At 43.5% G+C, this 19,499-nt stretch overlaps 1 pseudogene; it reads left to right on the forward strand.

Moving 5' to 3' along the window:
• Positions 1 to 1,745: 1,745 nt before the first annotated feature.
• Positions 1,746 to 18,583, forward strand: LOC136316056 (phospholipid hydroperoxide glutathione peroxidase pseudogene; annotated as a pseudogene).
• The last annotated feature ends 916 nt before the right edge of the window (positions 18,584 to 19,499 follow it).

The raw sequence follows: 19,499 nt of genomic DNA on the forward strand, positions 1-19,499 counted from the left end.
TGTGTTTTTACTTGCCCACCAGGTGCAAGCTAGGATTAAAGCTAATGGCCCATCAGTTTTTGGCTCCATTGTTTCATTACCATCTGTCTGAATCCAATGCGAACCTGCATGGGCCAGGCAGCTGTGATGGTGGCCATGGATGCTGGCTTTACAAGGGGAAAAGTTCAAAGTTGTTTTTTCTTCCTGAATCTTTTGCTTCTTAAAAATAACCATCTTGAAACAATCAGTATCCCTAGGAATATTTTGCGGTGACAACAGTGCTGCTTCCTCTCAGAGGCCACTGGGTGGCTTCTTATTTTTACCCATGAATCTGTCTCAGCTAAAGGTGAAGAATAACATTTGTTATAGTCTGATCTAAAGTGGAGATGTTTAGCTTGCGGCCGTGGTCCTACTGACTGTATTTAACATTTCTGTTAATCTTTCACATTGCAGGTGGCCTGAGCATACACACCATCTCTTACTACTGACCGAAGGGACTGATATAATAATAGTAACAAGAAATTATTGTTTGTTTTACAGTTTAGGGAGCACTTTTAAATAGCCATTGTATTTTCAGACTCCCACAATTGTAAGCTGTAGATAGCACTATCATTGGTTATTATCATTTTTATATAAGTAGTGCAGAAACTAAAAAGAATTAATACTTTTCTTCCCACTTTCTAAGTTCTAATAACTGATCTAACAATCAAATTAACAGAGCTTAACAAGAGAAATCAAATTTTAGTGCACGCACACAGGTCACTCACATATGCGTGAAAATTCCAATGATAACGGGGCAACATTGGGTATAGATGACATTTGGGCATAGGAGAAAATAGGGTTGAATGGGGTATTAGATTTCAAAAGTTACAGGTGACAGAGGAAGAGTGGAATGGCACTCTTAATACATGGCAGGTAAGTTCTTGCTAGGCAGCTCAGAAACAATGGGACACAGAAGGTATCTAATCAACAGGCCTCTGCCTGAAGCTATGTTATTTACTGCAGTGAACATCTTAAGATCTACTTCTTGGCCTCAGCCTTTCCATCTGAATCTCTTAGGCACAAAGGGAGAGGGTCAAAGGTTCTTTCTGAGCTTTTTGTTTCTAACAAACAGCTTAAAATCAATATCCATAAAAGGCAGCTTAGGGTGGCAGAACTTTGGTTCACTTCGATGGTAACAGAGGTGTAGACGACCTAAGTGACCTTACCGAAGTCTCAAGCCAGGTGACTTGGTTGGCTGACCATGAAGGCTGGGCTCTTGACCAAACATCCAGGGCTCTTTTTACTCTTCCAGAATTTCTACTGTTGGTCAAACAAGTTTTTAAATATGACATGTATGCTTGCTCGCTTTGGGTGTGGGAGACAGGCTGAAAGCTGGCAAAGTTATGACAACCTAAGGCTTAGTTTTAAAACTAAGCTTTTCCTCACACCCTTAACTGATTGCATGATAGGGGGTGCTGCACTCTTATGAGGAATCCCATTATGCCTCAGATAAGTGACTTTGTATCAGAAACTTACTTATTTGTATATTGGATTAAAGGTTTTGTTTTCTACACTATAAAATGGGGACAGACCGGGGGCTGTCACACTCTTAGTTCCTGCTGTCACCATTGCCGGGGCCTCCCTGATCTCTTACCCTTGTCTTTTCTTGTGGCTTGCCTGTCTTGGTGAGACACCAATAAACAGAATGGCCCACCATCCTCCGACTCCGTCATTTCTTTACCGTCTGCCCGAATCCAGTGGAAACCTGCATGTGAATGGCCATGATGGCGGCTCCTGGCCATACACCTACTTCCATCTTTCTTCAGGAAGATCTCCTGGGCTCTGATCTCTGGAAGAAAACATATCTTTCAAAGTTGCCAAATAACTTGGTTGGTCTACTTTCTGTCAAAGGCTTCCATGAATCATGAGAAGAGGAAAGTGGTAAATTGTGCTAAATAGATGAGTCATTGTTTCAAGATTGAGGAAGCCAAGATTTTATCTTGGGGACTTTTCAGGAGGATGATGAGAGTTTCTTGATGTTAAAAACAAATAAGCAGAAGAAAGAAGGAAAATAGACGCCAAGTGTTTATTTTCTCTTCTCCCTTTCGGTGCACATATTTCCTAGTATGTTTCCCACTGGCCTTGTTTCTTACTCACTTTAACAACTTTTTCTTTAAAATGCTCATCAGTTAAAAATCGTTTTTATTTCCCAACATTGTAGTTAGTTCTCTCTATATCATATCCATGAAGGGGACTCAAGTTTTGTCACCCTGAAGCTGCCTTTTAGGATATTAATGTTGACCTATTTATTAAGAAAGAAAGGCCTGACCAGGTGATGACACAGTAGATAGAGAGTTGGACTGGGACCCAGAGGACCCAGGTTTGAAACTGCAGTTCACCAGCTTGAGTGTGGGCTCGCCAGCTTAAGCACAGGGTTGCTGGCTTGAGCATGAGATCAGAGACATGACCCCATGGTGGCTGGCTTGAGCCCAAAGGTCTCTGGCTTGAGCCCAAGGTTGCTGGCTTAAGCAAGGGGTCACTCACTCTGCTGTAGCCCCCCCCCCCCCATCGAGAGAAAGCTATCAATGAACAACTAAGGAGTTGCAATAAGAATTGTGCTTCTCATCTCTCTCCCTTCCTGTCTGTCCCTATCTGTCCCTCTCACTGTCTTTCTCTGCCTCTGTCAAAAAAAAAAAAAAAAAAAAAAAAAAAAAAAAAAAAAAAAAGAGAGAGAGAGAGAGAGAGAGAGAGAGGGAAAGAAAGAAAAAGGTTTTGAGTTTTAAGTTTGTAAAATATAATTTTTGTGTTTGCTTGCTTATAGTTTGCATTGGAGGCTGGGCAGCACCAAGTATATGTGGATCTGTGAAATTGCAAAATTACCTTCCTGACTGGGAAGGGCCATTGTTTTGTTAATGTTTGCTGGAGGAGAGGTTTTCACCCCTGAAAGTTTTAAAAAGAAAGAGTAGAAGGAGAGGAGGGAAAAAAGAGATCATGTTTGCAAAGTGAGAGCAGAGAGAGATGCAGAGTTCTGAAGGAGAAGCCATGTTTGGCAGAGAGAGAGAAGATGTGCAGATGGGGAACCAGAGCTGAGGGGCTTTGGGGGTTTTGAGGGTTTTTGATTCTAGGAGAAACTGGAGAAGATTCTCCTGGTTGTGGAACCAGAGAATGTGTCAGTGGCTTTGGAAGCCCTGAGTGAAAGGGAAGTGTTTTCCCTGTGTGTTGCTCATCGGCTGGTGCAAGACTTCAATAAAGGAATGGCCCACTGTAAGGCCAGTAGTCATGGCCATCACTGCCAGGCAGGTGCAGGTTTCCATTAGATTCATGCAAACGGTAAAGAAACAGTGGAGCCAAAAACTGGTGGGCCATTCCTTTATTCCAGCCTCGCACCCAGCAGGCAAGTAAAAACACACAGGGCTCCAAAACCCACTCATTCAGAGCTCACAAAGCTACTGACACATCCAGGATTTTCTAGAATCAAAGGCCCCCACCAGTCTAAGTCACCTCTGGTTCCCCATCTGCCAACATGGCTTCTTACTCTGCAAAACTGGCTTCTCTCTCCTTCCCTTCCATCTTGGCTTTTTTTTCTTCTCCACCTTTCTCCTTATAAAAAACTACCTGGGCCCACAAAGACCCTCCTCCAGCACACATTAGCATAACACTGGCCCTTCCCAAGCAGGAAGGTAATCAGCAGCCTCTCCTGGGCAGCGCCATTCATGTGGGCAGTGGCCATCTTTAACAATAAAAGTGAGCAAATTCAGAAAATACAGATTTTAAACACTCATTTGCCCAACAACCACCATTTTTTGGCTCCACTGTTTCCTTATTGTCTCCGAATTCATTGGAAACCTGCATGTGCATGGCCGTGATGGTTGTTACTACTGACCATACGGAAGGAAGGAAGGAAGGAAGGAAGGAAGGAAGGAAGGAAGGAAGGAAGGAAGGAAGGAAGGAAGGAAGGAAAGAAAGAGAGAGAGAAAGAAAAGACTCAGAAAGAACATTTAACCCTCTTCCTTTTCTTGCCCAAAGAGACTCAGACAGACAACCTGTTTTATAAAGGGAGCTGTTGGGCAGATAAAATGTATTATGCTCACTTTGTTAAAGAGGCCATTGCCCAGGTGATATTAATGTGTGTTGGGGTGGGCTAAAGGCAGGGAGAATCCTTGTAGCCTGAGGCTTGGTTTTGGGATTAAGCCTTTCCTACCCTTTTTGATGTAGGGCGGTACAATCCAATCATGCCTCAGAGAAGTGACTTTGTATTAGAGACTTCCCTGTTTTGTATATTGGATTAAGAGTTTGGATTGCTACACTATAAAATGGGGACGAAGTGGGAGCTTTCTCTCTTGGTTCCTGAGATAATCATTAGAAGAGAGAGCAGAGGAGAGCAGAGAAAGGCCACGTGGAGGAGGCCAGGAGAAGCAGCCAAGATGGTGGAATGCTGAGTCAGAAGCCAATTTGGGCAGAGTTTGTATCTGGGATAAGGAAAGGAGATGGGGAACAGAGGTGAATAAGTCTGGTGAGCTAGAAACCTTTGATTCTAGGAAACTTGGATAAGTCAGTAGCTTTGTGAGCACTGAATGTGACTGGGTTTTGGAGCCCAGTGTGTATTTTTACTTGCCCGCCGGGTGCAAAGCTAGAATTAAAGACTATGGCCCATCAGTTTTTGGCCCCGCTGTTTCTTTGCCTACTGTCCGAATCCAATGCGAACCTGCATAGGCCAGACGGCTGCTGTGATAATGACCCTGGCCGTAGCTCCTGGCTTTACAGGAGCCTTGGCTTAATCACCTTAAGAATATACACCCTAGCATAGGTCAGAACAACTCCAAGCTTTTTACCTCTGTGCTCCATTGTTTCTGAGTTGCCTAGTGAAAATTTTCCTGCCTTGTATGTGCCCTCAACAACCTGTAAATTGCCCATTCTTACTTCTGAAATCTAATACGCTGCCCTTTCCTTTCTCCTTTGTCCAAAATGTCATATATACCCAATGTTGCCTCACTGTCTTAGAATTCACATGCTTATGTGAATTACTTATGTGCATGTATTAAAAATTTTATTTCTTCCTGTTAATTTATTAACCTAGTTAGAAGAACTTAGAAGTGAAATGTAGAAAAGAAAGGCTCTTAGCATAAGTAACTTTTAGCAGAACTTACTGTTGGGCAGATAAAATATATTATGCTCACTTTGTTAAAGATGGCGCTGCCCACGTGGAAGCCTATTGCCCAGGTGATAATATTAATTGCCCTTCTTGCTTGGAATGGGCGTGATTATATTCATGTGTGTTGGGGGCGGGCTCTGAGCAGGCAGGATCCTTGTAGCCTGGGGCTTGGTTTTAGCACTAAGCCTTTCCCACCCTTTTTGATATGGGATGGTGCACTCTTATGAGGAATCCCATTATGCCTCAGATAAGTGACTTTGTATCAGAGACTTCCTTGTTTGTATATTGGATTAAAGGTTTTGATTTCTATACTATACAGTGGGGCAGACCGGGAGCTTGCTCTCTCTTGGTTCCTGAGATTAGCATCAGAGAGGAGAGCAAAGAAAGGCCATGTGGAGGAGACCAGAAGAGGCAGCCAAGATGGTGGAGTGCTGAAGGAGAAGCCAGTTTGTGCAGAGAGAAGGAGATGAAGCACAGAGGTGAATAGGCTAGTGAGCTAGAAATTTGATTCTAGGAAACTCGGATAAGTCAATAGCTTTGTGAGCACTGAATGAGTGGGTTTTGGAGCCCAGTGTGTGTTTTTACTTTGCCCACCGGGTGCAAGCTAGGACTAAAGATGATGGCCCGGCCCTGGCTGGTTGGCTCAGCGGTAGAGCGTCGGCCTAGCGTGCGGAGGACCCGGGTTCGATTCCCGGCCAGGGCACATAGGAGAAGCGCCCATTTGCTTCTCCACCCCTCCGCCGCGCCTTCCTCTCTGTCTCTCTCTTCCCCTCCCGCAGCCAAGGCTCCATTGGAGCAAAGATGGCCCGGGCGCTGGGGATGGCTCTGTGGCCTCTGCCCCAGGCGCTAGAGTGGCTCTGGTCGCAACATGGCGACGCCCAGGAGGGTCGCAACATGGCGATGCCCAGGATGGGCAGAGCATCGCCCCCTGGTGGGCAGAGCATCGCCCCCTGGTGGGCGTGCCGGGTGGATCCCGGTCGGGCGCATGCGGGAGTCTGTCTGACTGTCTCTCCCTGTTTCCAGCATCAGAAAAATGCAAAAAAACAAAACAAAAAAAAAAAAAAAAAAAAAAAAAAAAAGATGATGGCCCACCAGTTCTTGGCTCCATTGTTTCATTACCGTCTGTCCGAATCTAATGCGAACCTGCATGGGCCAGGTGGCTGTGATGGTGGCGTGGCTACTGGCCTTACACTTAGTTTCTCTAAAACAAAGAGATTTTTAGCAGAACTTCCTTTTTCTAAAAAAGACTCCCTACCCCTGGCCTTGGGGCTAGTTTTGCAAGATTGCAGATGTACCCAGAATGTTTCTCCCTGAATTAATTCTATAGATAAACATTGTGAATGAGTTTGTTTCACTGCTTTGTTTGACTGCTAGGCTCCCCCTTCTCCCCATACCCTGGTCAGAATGTAATTTTGCCTTTAAAAGTTTCCTTCTGAGTGTGTTTGGAGCCACAAGTTTTTGGAATGCTAGTTCCCTCGTTAGTCACCGGCTTTTTGTAATAAAGACTCCTTAATTTGACTACTTAATTGTGTGGCAAACATCTGTTTCTCACTGTTCCAATGTAACAGAAGGTGTGAAAAAAGTATTCATTTTTTTAGCCTCTACATCCTTAATTAACTAATGTGTATAGGTGTTGATACGTACTCTTCACCAGGTAGTTTTTCAGGAAAACTTTTCTACTAATACTCAAGTGTGACCTTGCTTGCTTCTTTTCTTTCTTTTGCTTATGGCTGTCCTCATTCTCCTCCAGCATTTTATCCCTTTGCAGAAAAGGGTTACCTTACCTCCAGGCCAATAAGGAAAGAGCCATGAATTTCCTCACTGGTAGAAACACATGGATGAGTCATATGAATAGTGTTACAGTAGGCAGTTAGGTATTAATGAGAGAGAAGAGAGTAAACAGAACAGTCATCTCAAGGAGTAAGCCAGCATTTTGCTACCAGCTGGACAAGAAGATCTGACTTGGCAGGAAATAGAGCTTTATAGCCACTCCAGGTGTGTGCGTGCGTGTGTAAGGGGGTGCGGTGGGGGAGTAACTGGCATCTCCACCAGATTAATGGGGGAGAGAGAAAACGGCCAGGGGGAATTCCTTTTATCGAGTGCATGCGCAGTAGAAGCCAAATGATGAAGCAGAAATGTGAAACGTGCACAGTAGAAGCCAAAACTGCAACCATAAGATGGGTGGGCGGCACTAGCTTGAGAAAATTTAGGAAGAAGGAACTGGATAGGAGGGGGCACAAGCACAAGCTCTGGAAAATCCTGGGAATAGATTGGATAGTTTGAAAGAAAGCCTGCTTCTTCCTGAACCCAAGGAAATATACCAAAGCCTGATAAAGAACTCAGTGCCTGCCCTCGGAGCACGCCTGTGCCCTTCCGTTTTGGGGGCATATATTTTTGCCTTCTTTTCTGCTAAACTTTAAGGGTCCTCATGAGACTTGCAACCAGGAGACCAGTGAGCAGCAGCAGAGGGCTCTCCTTATGCCTCCGTAACTTCCTTTCCTGAGTCCGGGCAGCCGCTGCCCTCTTGCCCGTCCGCTCTCTGCCTCTCCAAGAGTGTACACTTTTTGTGTTAACAAATCTTGCCTCTATCAGTTCAGACACCTCCTATGTAAGAGTTCCTGAAGATTTTTTTCCCCATGACACTGTTGAAGAACCTATTTCCAGACGATGCTGGGGTAGACCTGCCTTGGTCCCGGTCCTTCTCTGGCAACAATAGCATAATTCTTTTCTGTATATGTATGTGCCTGAAACATTTTCTTGCCAGTCTTTATATGTTTTGGGGGGTATTTAATATTAATGTGAAAATCTGGAGGACTAGTTAGTATTAAGGTATTAACTGTCATTATTACTATTTTTTATTAATTTTAATTTATTGTGTTAACATGGATTCAAAGTGTCCCACTGAATATAACTCCCCCCCATGTCCCTATTTATACCCCCTCTCCTCCTCTCCCCCTAACTCCCTTTCCCCTTCCCTCTGGGATTTGCTGTCCTGTTATCTGTATCTCTGTGTTATGTATATATAATTTCACTAATCCCTTCACCTTTTCTAACCCCATCCCCTTTGAACTGTTATTATTATTTTTAATTAATTGATTAATTTATTTTTTAAAGAGACAGAGAGTGAGTCAGAGAGAGGGATAGACAGGAACAGACAGACAGGAATGGAGAGAGATGAGAAGCATCAATTATTAGTTTTTCATTGTGCGTTGCAACACCTTAGTTGTTCATTGATTGCTTTCTCATATGTGCCTTGACCACAGGCCTTCAGCAGACCGAGTAACCCCTTGCTGGAGCCAGCGACCTTGGGTTCAAGCTGGTGGGCTTTTGCTCAAACCAGATGAGCCCGCGCTCAAGCTGGCGACCTCGGGGTCTCAAACCTGGGTCCTCTGTATCCCAGTCCAATGCTCTATCCACTGTACCACCGCCTGGTCAGGCTGTTATTATTATTTTTAATTTGGTTACTTATAGTGAGATGAATTAATTTCTTTACTGAGAAAATAGATTAATTAGACAATATTTTTTAAATTACATTTTACTTTCAACATTATTTTGTATTTGTTTCTGATGTACAGCATAGTGGTTAGATAATCATATTACTTTACAGAGTGTTTCCACTCAATATTTTCGATACCTTTCTGGCACCATATATAGTTATCACAATATTATTGGCTATATTCCCTATGCTGCACTTGATACCCCCCAGACTATTTTGTAACTGAAAATTTGTATTTCTTAATTTCTTCATCTCTTTTACCCTGTCCTCCAAATCCCCACCCCCCTGGAAACTATCAAAATTGGACAATGTTATGTTTGCACATAGTTTTATGAAAACATCAAGGATCTTTAAAATATTTAATTTGCCTTTTTCTGAAAGAGAACTATAATACTTTTTCTTTAAAAAATTTTAGCCCATGCCTGACCAGGTGGTGGTGCAATGGATAGAGCATTGAACTGGGATGCAGAGGACTCAGATTTGAGACATCGAGGTTGCCAGCTTGAGAGCGGGCTCATCTGGTTTGAGCAAAGCTCACCAGCTTGGACCCAAAGTCACTGGCTTGAGCAAGGGGTTACTGAATTTGCTGAAGGCCCCCAGTCAAGGCACACATGAAAAAGCAATCAATGAACAACTAAGGTGTGCAACAAAAAACTAATGATTGATGCTTCTCATCTTTCTCCGTTCCTGTCTGTCTATCCCTCTCTCTGACTCTCTCTCTCTCTCTCTCTCTCTCTGTCTCTGTAAAAAAAAAAAAAAAAAAAAAAAAAAATTTAGCCCTGGTCAGTGGCTCAGTTAGAGCATAATCCCAATATGACAAAGTTGAGGATTTGAATGTGCCCCTTGGTCAGGGCACATTCAAAAGGCAACAAATGAATAAATAAATAAGTGAAACAACGGTAGAGCGTCGGCCTAGCGTGCGGAGGACCCGGGTTCGATTCCCGGCCAGGGCACACAGGAGAAGCGCCCATTTGCTTCTCCACCCCTCCGCCGTGCTTTCCTCTCTGTCTCTCTCTTCCCCTCCCTCAGCCAAGGCTCCATTGGAGCAGAGATGGCCCGGACGCTGGGCATGGCTCTGTGGCCTCTGTCTCAGGCGCTAGAGTGGCTCTGGTCGCAATATGGCGACGCCCAGGATGGGCAGAGCATCGCCCCCTGGTGGGCAGAGCACCGCCCCTGGTGGGCGGGCCGGGTGGATCCCGGTCGGGCGCATGCGGGAGTCTGTCTGTCTCTCCCTGTTTCCAGCTTCAGAAAAATGAAAAAAAAAAAAAAAAAAAATAAGTGAAACAACAAATTGATGTTTTTCTCTCTATGTCTTTTTCTTTCTCTCATTTTCAATAAATAAAAATTTTTAAAAATTTAATATACACATAAGAAAGCATATATATCATAAGAAAGCATAATTATTATTTTTGTGTGTGTGTGACAGAGACAGAAAGAGTCAGGAAGAGGAACAAATAGGGACAGACAGACAGGAAGGGAGAGGGATGAGAAGCATCAATTCTTCGTTGCAGCACCTTAGTTGTTCATTGATTGCTTTCTCATGTGTGCCTTGACAGGGGTGGGGGCCTTCAGCAGACAGAGTGACCCCTTGCTCAAGCCAGCGACCTTGGGCTCAAGCTGGTGAGCTTTGCTCAAACCAGATGAGCCCACGCTTAAGATGGTGACCTCGGGGTCTGGGTCCTCTGTGTCCCAGTCCTATGCTCTATCCACTGCGACACCGCCTGGTCAAGCTAATTATTCATTTTTAAAAACTAAATATACTCAAGTAACCAGCATTCAGTAGAAACAGAACATTACCAGCACCCCATAATTCCCCTTGTGTTGTTTGCCCAAAAGAGAGAGAAAAAAATGGTTTAAAAATAGTTTAATGCCTGGCCTCTGGTGGCGCAGTGGATCAATAGTCAACCTGGAAATACTGAGGTTGCCAGTTCAAAACCCTGGGCTGCCTGGTCAAGGCACATATGGGAATTAATGCTTCCTGCTCCTCCCCCCTTCTTTCTCTCTATCTCTCTCTCTTCTCTCTAAAATGAATAAATAAAAAAATACAAAAAATAGTTTAAAATTGTACCTTCTAAGATATAGAAGGAGATATATATATATATATATATATATATATAAAATTATAGGTTAAATCTGTGGTTAAAAGTAGTTTTCACTTTCTTTGATTCACGTATATTCCAGGTGCTTTGGGCCTCTTGGAATTTATAAACACTCAATCTTGGCATCACTTGTTTATTATCAGCTTTAACGTTTCAGTGTAAACTATAGAGCGTCCCTAATGAAGACAGCCCCTCCCTTTCTGGCAGTTACTCATTATTTTCTGTGCCCATTCCCGCGATCTTTGGCTCTCCATATTTCCCTCCTCAGCCCCAGAAGAACTACTGTCCTGACTTCTAACACTAGAGATTGGGTTGGCCTGTTTCTGTGCTTTATATATATAAATGGAATCATCTTGTGTGTACTCTTGTGTCTAGCTTCCTTTATTAACCATCAATAATTTTGAAGTGGTTTTTGATGTTGTTTTCAATACTTTCTCATGTACAAAGGCTAAAATGTGGAGAAAAGAGTAAATAAATGGAAAAATAATAAGCATGATATTACCACCTATAGAAAAATACTAAAACTTTTGGCTATTTCTTTCCAATCTGTTTTGTATAAAATGTTTTAAAAATTTACATAACTAAGATGTGCTGAGTATTCAATTTGAACTCTGCCTTATTTTGACTTAATATTGTCTGGTATTTTAGCACTTTCTTTTGCATTAGTGATTCTTCATAAATATCATTGTAAAAGGCTGGGCATCGTCATCTTATAAATGAACCACCATGTTGTTACTCATTGTCCATAGGGTAAACATTTAGTGTTTCCAGTTACTTACCAAGCAAGTAATGCAGTGGTTCACATCTCCATACCTAAACCTTTTTATTCAGTTTTCAATATTTACTAGGTATGTTAACGCAGAATAGACCATTGTTAGTGCAAGAAAAGGGGAAGGGAAACAAGAAGGGTTACGTCATCCACTAAATAAGGGAGTCAGTAGTCCTGAGACTAGACAAAACAAGGTAACCAAGCGTCCTAACAGTTACAAAAAAAACTGCAAAGGGGAACCTTGAAACCCTGTCTATTAGCCCTGATAACAGGAAAACAAAGCCTTGAAGCCTAGAGTATATAACTCCTAAGACCCCAACAGGCGGGGTGCTCAGACTAGTTGAGTTTGCCCGCTTATGCCTTGTGCCAATGTATATCTTTGCTTAATAAACTGTTCGCTTTGCTTGAATGCTGCATCCTGTCTTCCAGCTGAACTCTTTCTTGTGAGAACGTGACAAGAATCAAGGAGGGAGAGGCCCTCTTGGACTTGGGTCTTCCTTGGTGACAGGTAGCTATCTAGATGTAACATTACTTGTCAAAGTGTCTGAACATTTTAGATTCATTTGCTAAACATATTAAAAAATATTTTCAGGAATATTGTATAATTTATACTCCTGTCAGCAATATATAAACGTGCCCCTTCTGTGGCATCCTTATTAGTACTGCTTTTTATATTACTAAAAAAGATTTCTGCTTTAATGGGGGGAAAAAATTGAACCGATTCAGCCTTAAAATGAAGTTGAGTATTATCTCATGTTTACTTGTTATTTGCATTTTTTTTATTGCAACAATCAATGCCTTTCTCCCATTGTATGATTTGTAAAATATTGGTATTATTTCTCATAACTCCATCTCAGTGATTCCAAGCATGGGCATTCAGAAATCCCAAGAGGCCCAAAGCATCTGGAAGATAAGTGAAACAAATGAAGGGAACACCATTTCTAAATAAAGATTGAACCTATAGTGATATAACCTTCTGTATCCCGGAAGGCACCATTTCTTTTCTTTTCTTTTCTTTTCTTTTTTCTTTTCTTTTCTTTTCTTTTCTTTTTTTTTTTTTTTGTATTTTTCTGAAGCTGGAAACGGGGAGAGACAGTCAGACAGACTCTCGCATGTGCCCGACCGGGATCCACCCGGCATGCCCACCAGGGGCAACGCTCTGCCCACCAGGGGGCGATGCTCTGCTCCTCCCGGGCGTCGCTATGCCGCGACCAGAGCCACTCCAGCGCCTGGGGCAGAGGCCAAGGATCCATCCCCAGCGCCCGGGCCATCCCCGCTCCAATGGAGCCCCGGCTGCGGGAGGGGAAGAGAAAGACAGAGAGGAAGGAGGGGGGGGGGTGGAGAAGTAAATGGGCGCTTCTTCCATGTGCCCTGGCCGGGAATCGAACCCGGGTCCTCCGCACGCCAGGCCAACGCTCTACCGCCGAGCCAACCGGCCAGGGCCGGAAGGCACCATTTCTAAAGGCACTTTTTTTTTTTCTTAAGTTTTTTTTTTTTTTTTGTATTTTTCCGAAGCTGGAAACGGGGAGAGACAGTCAGACAGACTCCCTCATGCACCCAACCAGGATCCACCTAGCACGCCCTCCAGGGGGCGACACTTTGCCTACCAGGGGGCGATGCTCTGCCCCTCTGGGGCATTGCTACAAGAGCCACTCTAGCACCTGGGGCAGAGGCCAAGGAGCCATCCCCAGCTCCTGGGCCATCCTTGCTCCAATGGAGCCTCGCTGAGGGAGGGGAAGAGAGAAACAGAGAGGAAGGAGAGGGGGAGGGAGGGAGAAGCAGATGGGCACTTCTCCTGTGTGCCCTGGCCGGGAATCGAACCCGGGACCCCTTGCATGCCAGGCCGACACTCTACCACTGAGCCAACCGGCCAGGGCCTTCTAAAGGCACTTTGATCACTACAGGGTATGAAGCTGCGAGCACCTTTTCTTGTGCACTTTTCCTTACCTCCATTATGCTTGGCTGCTGTCACTCTTGAAACTTGCTCCTAATTGAGACATCATTCATACACTGTACCTTGAGACCACAAAGAGACCGCTTTTCTTCAACTTAATATTCCAAAGTCTGACACATAACACACTGATTAATGGAATGCAGTTTTAGGATTTTATTTATTTATTTATTTTTGCTACTGAAACTCATAATGTTGGCTTTTGATGAGTCTGTGTAGAGAAATCAAACTTTGAATGACAAGTTTTAAACTCCTCGCTTAAATAATTTAAACAGAAAAAGTCTACTGTTATATGCAAAGGTAACTTTGTTCTATATTCTTTTACACTCCTGATCAATTTAAAAAATGTATTATAACTTTTCTTCTTTTATTTTATATCTGTATTATCTCATCCAGAAGTGTGTATAGTTCTTAATCCTTATTTGTGTTCTAGAAACTGGAAAGAAGGCTCTATTGACCACAAAATCTAAGACAAACCTTACTCTCCGTTCCAGAGTATAAAAGAAATTTTAAATCAAATGTTTAATAAATTGGGGCTCTAAGATAAGCTACATACTATTTCCAGAATTTTTGTATTAGGGAGTCTTGAAAATGTTCAAACTAAAATCTAGAATTACACCTTCCTTTCCTACCCTTCTAACTCTCACTTTAAGTCTTTTCTTTTTCCTTTCTTTCTTTTTCATTCTCACATTTCTATCTTCTTTCCTTCTATAAGAAATACTGGCCCTGGCTGGTTGGCTCAGTGGTAGAGCGTTGGCCTGGCGTGCAGAAGTCCCAGGTTCGATTCCCGGCCAGGGCACACAGGAGAGGTGCCCATCTGCTTCTCCACCCCTCCCCCTCTCCGTCTCTCTCTTCCCCTCCCGCAGCCGAGGCTCCATTGGAGCAAAGGATGGCCTGGGCGCTGGGGATGGCTCCTTGACCTCTGCCCCAGGCGCTAGAGTGGCTCTGGTCGCAACAGAGCGACGCCCCGGATGGGCAGAGCATCCCCCCTGGTGGGCGAGCCGGGTGGATCTGGTTGGGCACATGCGGGAGTCTGTCTGACTGCCTCCCCGTTTCCAGCTTCAGAAATATTCAATACTTATGTGCCAGTTACTGTTGGTCAACGTAGAAACATCAAAACCGGCCTGGCCAGGCGGTGGCGCAGTGGATGGGGCTTCGGACTGGAATGCAGAGGACCCGGGTTCAAGACCTCGAGGTTGCCAGCTTGAGCGCAGGCTCATCTGGCTTGAGCAAAAAGCTCACCAGCTTGGACCCAAGGTCACTGGCCTGAGCAAGGGGTTACTCGGTCTGCTGAAGGCCCACAGTCAAGGCACATATGAGAAAGCAATCAATGAACAAGTAAGGTGTCACAACGAAAAACTAATGATTAATGCTTCTCATCTCTCTCCATTCCTGTCTGTCTGTCCCTATCTATCCCTCTCTCTGACTCTCTCTCTGTCACTGTAAAAAATAAAATACAATAAAATAAAATAATAAAACGACAAAAATGTTATCTTTATAAAAAAACAACATCAAAACCTATAGAAAACGTTTATGACCTAATTTGAGCCAAACTAAGGACAATTGCGGGGTAGTAAAACCTCAACAAGTTGAGAAAATGCTCTATAGAATGTCAGTTTTGCAGCTTATTTTATACGTTAGAATCAAAGGAGGGGACGTAAGGCGGGTTGGGTTACGTGAAATTTGTTGGTGGTTGGTTAAAGAAGCAGAAGAAAGCAACGTGGGGAAATCTCTGGGACCGAATAAAAGGTGAAACAGAGACACATACTTCTTTTACATAGGTGAGGACAAGGTAGTAAAAAATGAACATTTACAGGACATAGAGATGGTGTGCAAGGGAGGGAGGACAAGATAACAGTGAGGGGCTCTATGGTGTCCTGCTCTGGTGGGGAGGTTGTTCCCTGAGGGGTCTAGAAAAGAAGATTACTCTGCGTTTCAGAGGTATGTTATCTTAGCTGCAAAAAGATTTTTATTGATATTTTGGCTGCCTCTTATAATAGGCTCACTTAAGGCAAAGGCTACCCTAGTGAAGCAAGCTACCTGCCTAGGAGTTGACTTGCTGCCCTGACTGCTCTTAGTTAAGAGTTTTTCATGATCAACCACCCTCTGTAGTTACTTTCAGCCTCTGAAAGTGTAGGACCGGCATCCCCTGATCTTGTTCTAGATGTCAGGTGGAATTAAAAAAAACAATAAAACAAACAAACCAAAAACAAGTGAGGGAAAAATACTAAACACTTGTCTATTCTTACACAATTACCTGTTGAGCTGAGAGTGTGACATTCAGAATAGACACCCCTAGCTAGAATTTTAAGGATACACAGAACAGTCTGGGTGGGATAGGCCAGACCTCACCAACCTGCAAAGTCTTGCAGGTTAAGAAGTGTCCTGATTCTAAGATACTCATTTGAGAAGACTGTTTTAAAATGCAATAGTTAAAATAAATAAAAGAATATATGGAGGAAAGAGCAAAGGCCTTTGGACCTGTTTTCTGAAAATACCTATAGTGAAGGGGAAAGAGAATTTGCTAAAAGTAAATGAAATCACTGATTCCAGAAACAGATCTGGTTTTGATTCTTGGCTAATTCATTTATTTCATTTATTAGCTATGCAACCTATTCTTCAAGCTTTCTTTTCCTTACCTGTAAAAAGAGGGTGATAATGATGATTTTTTTTTCATAGTTTTTGGAAGAATAAGTGCAATAACTTATATAAAGCAGTATAGTGCCTTGTGCATAATAAGCACTAAATAACTATTATTTCTATAACTTACAGAAGGAGGTATTTCATATCAAAAAATACATAGCCTGACCAGGCAGTGGTGCAATGGATAGAGCATCAGATTGGGATGCAGAGGACCCAGGTTCGAGACCCTGAGGTCGCCAGCTTGAGCAAGGGCTCATCTGGTTTAAGCAAAGCTCACCAGCTTGGACCCAAGGTCGCTGGCTCAAAGGTCGCCAGCTTGAGCAAGGGCTCATCTGGTTTAAGCAAAGCTCACCAGCTTGGACCCAAGGTCGCTGGCTCAAGCAAGGGGTTACTCAGTCTGCTGTAGCCCCACGGTCAAGGCACATATGAGAAAGCAATCAATGAACAACTAAGGTGTCGCAACACGCAACGAAAAACTAATAATTTATGCTTCTCATCTCTCCGTTCCTGTCTGTCTGTCCCTGTCTATTTCTCTCTCTGACTCTCTGTAAAAAAACCACAAAAAACAAACAAACAATAAGCTACATTAAAAAATGTCCCTTTTTCCGTAGTCCCAGCTTTTAATTTATTATTTTCTGTTGCTCCACTTTAAGGATGTTGGTTGTACATGCTGAGACTGTGGTTTGGTCGATGGGAAGTTACACAATGTGCTTTATTTATGCTGACCACTTGAGAAATTCCTCTGTTGCTACAAGGAGTTGGCATTTCTGAATAACCTAAAGCATGGTTCAAAAATGAGAATTTCTGGGTATTGAGGATAACGAGCATGCCTCCGAATTATTGTTCAGCTGTCCTTCCTGTTTACAATAGAATGAGAAGTGTTTTAGATTGGCACCCCGTTCTGGTTGTTGAGATTGAACCCACAGTATTTCTCGTCTCCTTTACTTTGCCTCTAATTCTTATACTGGATATTCATATATCAAAAACTGGAGGATAGTTTTATTCTTTATTATTTAATAGACAGATTTATTAGGGAGAACTTTTTTTATTGTTTTAAAGTTAGCCACAGTGAGCCAGCTGTGCCACCTGCTGAAGTGCTACATGCTTGTGTGTGGGGCTCTGGCACACCCAGCCTGGCCAGCACCACGTGTGCGTTCCGTGAGGACTGGTCCCGTGCTCAGCTAGTGCACGAGTTCTCAGCCAAGGACGTCCATGGACTCGTGGTTAACCCGAACAAGTACCAGGGCTTCCTGTGCATGGCCATCACCGTGGCCTTGGAATGAGGCAAAAGGGATGTAAACTACTTCAGCTCATGGGCCTGCGTGCCCGATAAGCTGAGTGTAGCTTACCGAGCCGGGCTTGTCCTGGCACAATTCAGGAGACAGGAGCTGTAACCAAAAGAAACGACCCACAGGTTTGGCTGCCTGTGCAACAAAAGCCTACTCACGACACAGGTGCTGATGAGAAGGAAAGAGGTTCATTGAAGTGCCAGCCGCCTGAAATGATGGGGGCTCCTGTCCTCAAACACCCATCTTACTCTTTGGTGCAAGCAGGGGGTTTTATAATGAAAGATGGAGTGGGGAATAAACAAGAAATGGAACAAAAGAATTTAAAGGAGGGGGTTGAGAGTTCTTTGATGGGGGGGGGAGCTACATGCAAGCTTGCCCAGTGCACTCTGATAACTGACGGAAAGCCAGCACATCTCCTGGCACTGACATCTCTGAAGGCTGGAGTCAGCTCCCTGGGCTGTTCCAGGAACTGAAGCTAGCAAGTAACTTACAAATTAGGGCTTTTGTTCTATGTAGGAAGTCCTCACAGGTTCCCAGAGTCAGGTTGTTTTCTTGACCTTGAGCAAGAATTAGAACTGCAAGCCTCAGCATGGTGGGAGGGAGGAGAAGAGGAGGCCAAGGTATAACACCTGCTTATACTTATTCTTCTTGCTTGCATGTTAACACTTGATGTGCATCAGCCAGGGGGGAACAGGCCTCTTAACTGTAACACAAACTTGGTCATAGGTGAAAGCACAGGATCGATGATATACTTCGGATTTGTTACACGATATATAAATGTGATCACTGATCTAGTGATAATTGAATCATGGTTATAAGAGCAGCATATCAGATATAACATTTTATAAAAATCCTTTTATAAGCTTACTCTTTAGTAATTCTTATTTAGCTCTATTTTCTGGCTAGTCAGACTAATATCAGTACATCAATAATACAGCATATTCTCAGTTACAGAGCCAGGGACTAACATTAAGATCAAAGAATTTGCCGCTGGGTTTAATGCCCAATTTGATAACTATAACAAGATTTGTGTTGTCGAGAACGAAGCCCATCCAGTGTGGAAGTGAGTGAAAGTCCAGCCCCAAAGGAATGACATCCTGGGAAATGCCATCAAATAGAACTTGACCAAGTTCCCCATTACTAAAAATGGCTGTCTGGTGAAGAGGTCGGGTCCCATGGCAGAGCCCCTGATCATAGAGAAGGACCTGCCCTGCTACCTGTAGCTCCACAAGTGTGCACCCTCCATCTGAGCCCACTGCCCAGGCCCCTTGGAGCCTGCCCTCGGCCCTCAAGGTAGTCTGTCTAAAAACCAGCTAGCTGGTGGGGCAGACCCAAGAACTCAGCATATAACCCTGGCAGAGGACAGCCCCTTGGCCCAGCCTGGCTCACAGCTCAGCACCCCGACCCCTGGCTGCCTTGTGGGAACAAAATATACAAGTTGCCAAGGTGGAGGGATCAGCCATTGTTATTGATAAAGAGAGGCTATAACGCTCTTATTCACACTTCCTTAATTTTTTCATTCCAAAAGATATGAAGTTTAGATTTTGGAATAATGTCCTAAATTAGTTAAATAAATATTCTTTCAGCCACTTAAGAAGTCTTTATTGAATCATTATCTTAAGGACATGGGCTGTTTTATGGTAATAATTTTAAAAAAAAGTTTCTCACTGGATTCCTTGTGAAAACTGAATGCTTACTAGCAGCAGCTGATCAGGATATGGGACACTAACTGTAGTCACTGAAAGTGAAACAAGCCAGCGATGAAAAAGGTCCCTAGCTAGCTAGGGATGACAATGTGGGACCCTTTGTTCTTACAGTATCTGGTGTGCATTAGTCAAATATTTGAGGGAACAAACCGTAGAATTATGGTGGTTTTCTGGAAGTTCTTTTTGCTTTTCAATTGTCCTAACTGGCTGTGACAATTTCTATCACTCTGTGCTTGCTAGAATGTACCAGCTCAGTGCTGGGAATACATGTGTACTGACTGAAATGAGAATGATATGTCAGAATCAAACTTGCCCTGGTTCCCGGTCCAAAGGAGGAGTCATCACACTAGAGCTACGACTCACATGGCAGTTCTGCCTTTTTCCTGTCCTGTGCTTCTAAGCAAATCATAAAGCCTTAAGCATAAGCATGATT

The sequence above is a fragment of the Saccopteryx bilineata genome, chromosome 12, assembly GCF_036850765.1.
Source record: "Saccopteryx bilineata isolate mSacBil1 chromosome 12, mSacBil1_pri_phased_curated, whole genome shotgun sequence".
NCBI lineage: Eukaryota > Metazoa > Chordata > Mammalia > Chiroptera > Emballonuridae > Saccopteryx > Saccopteryx bilineata.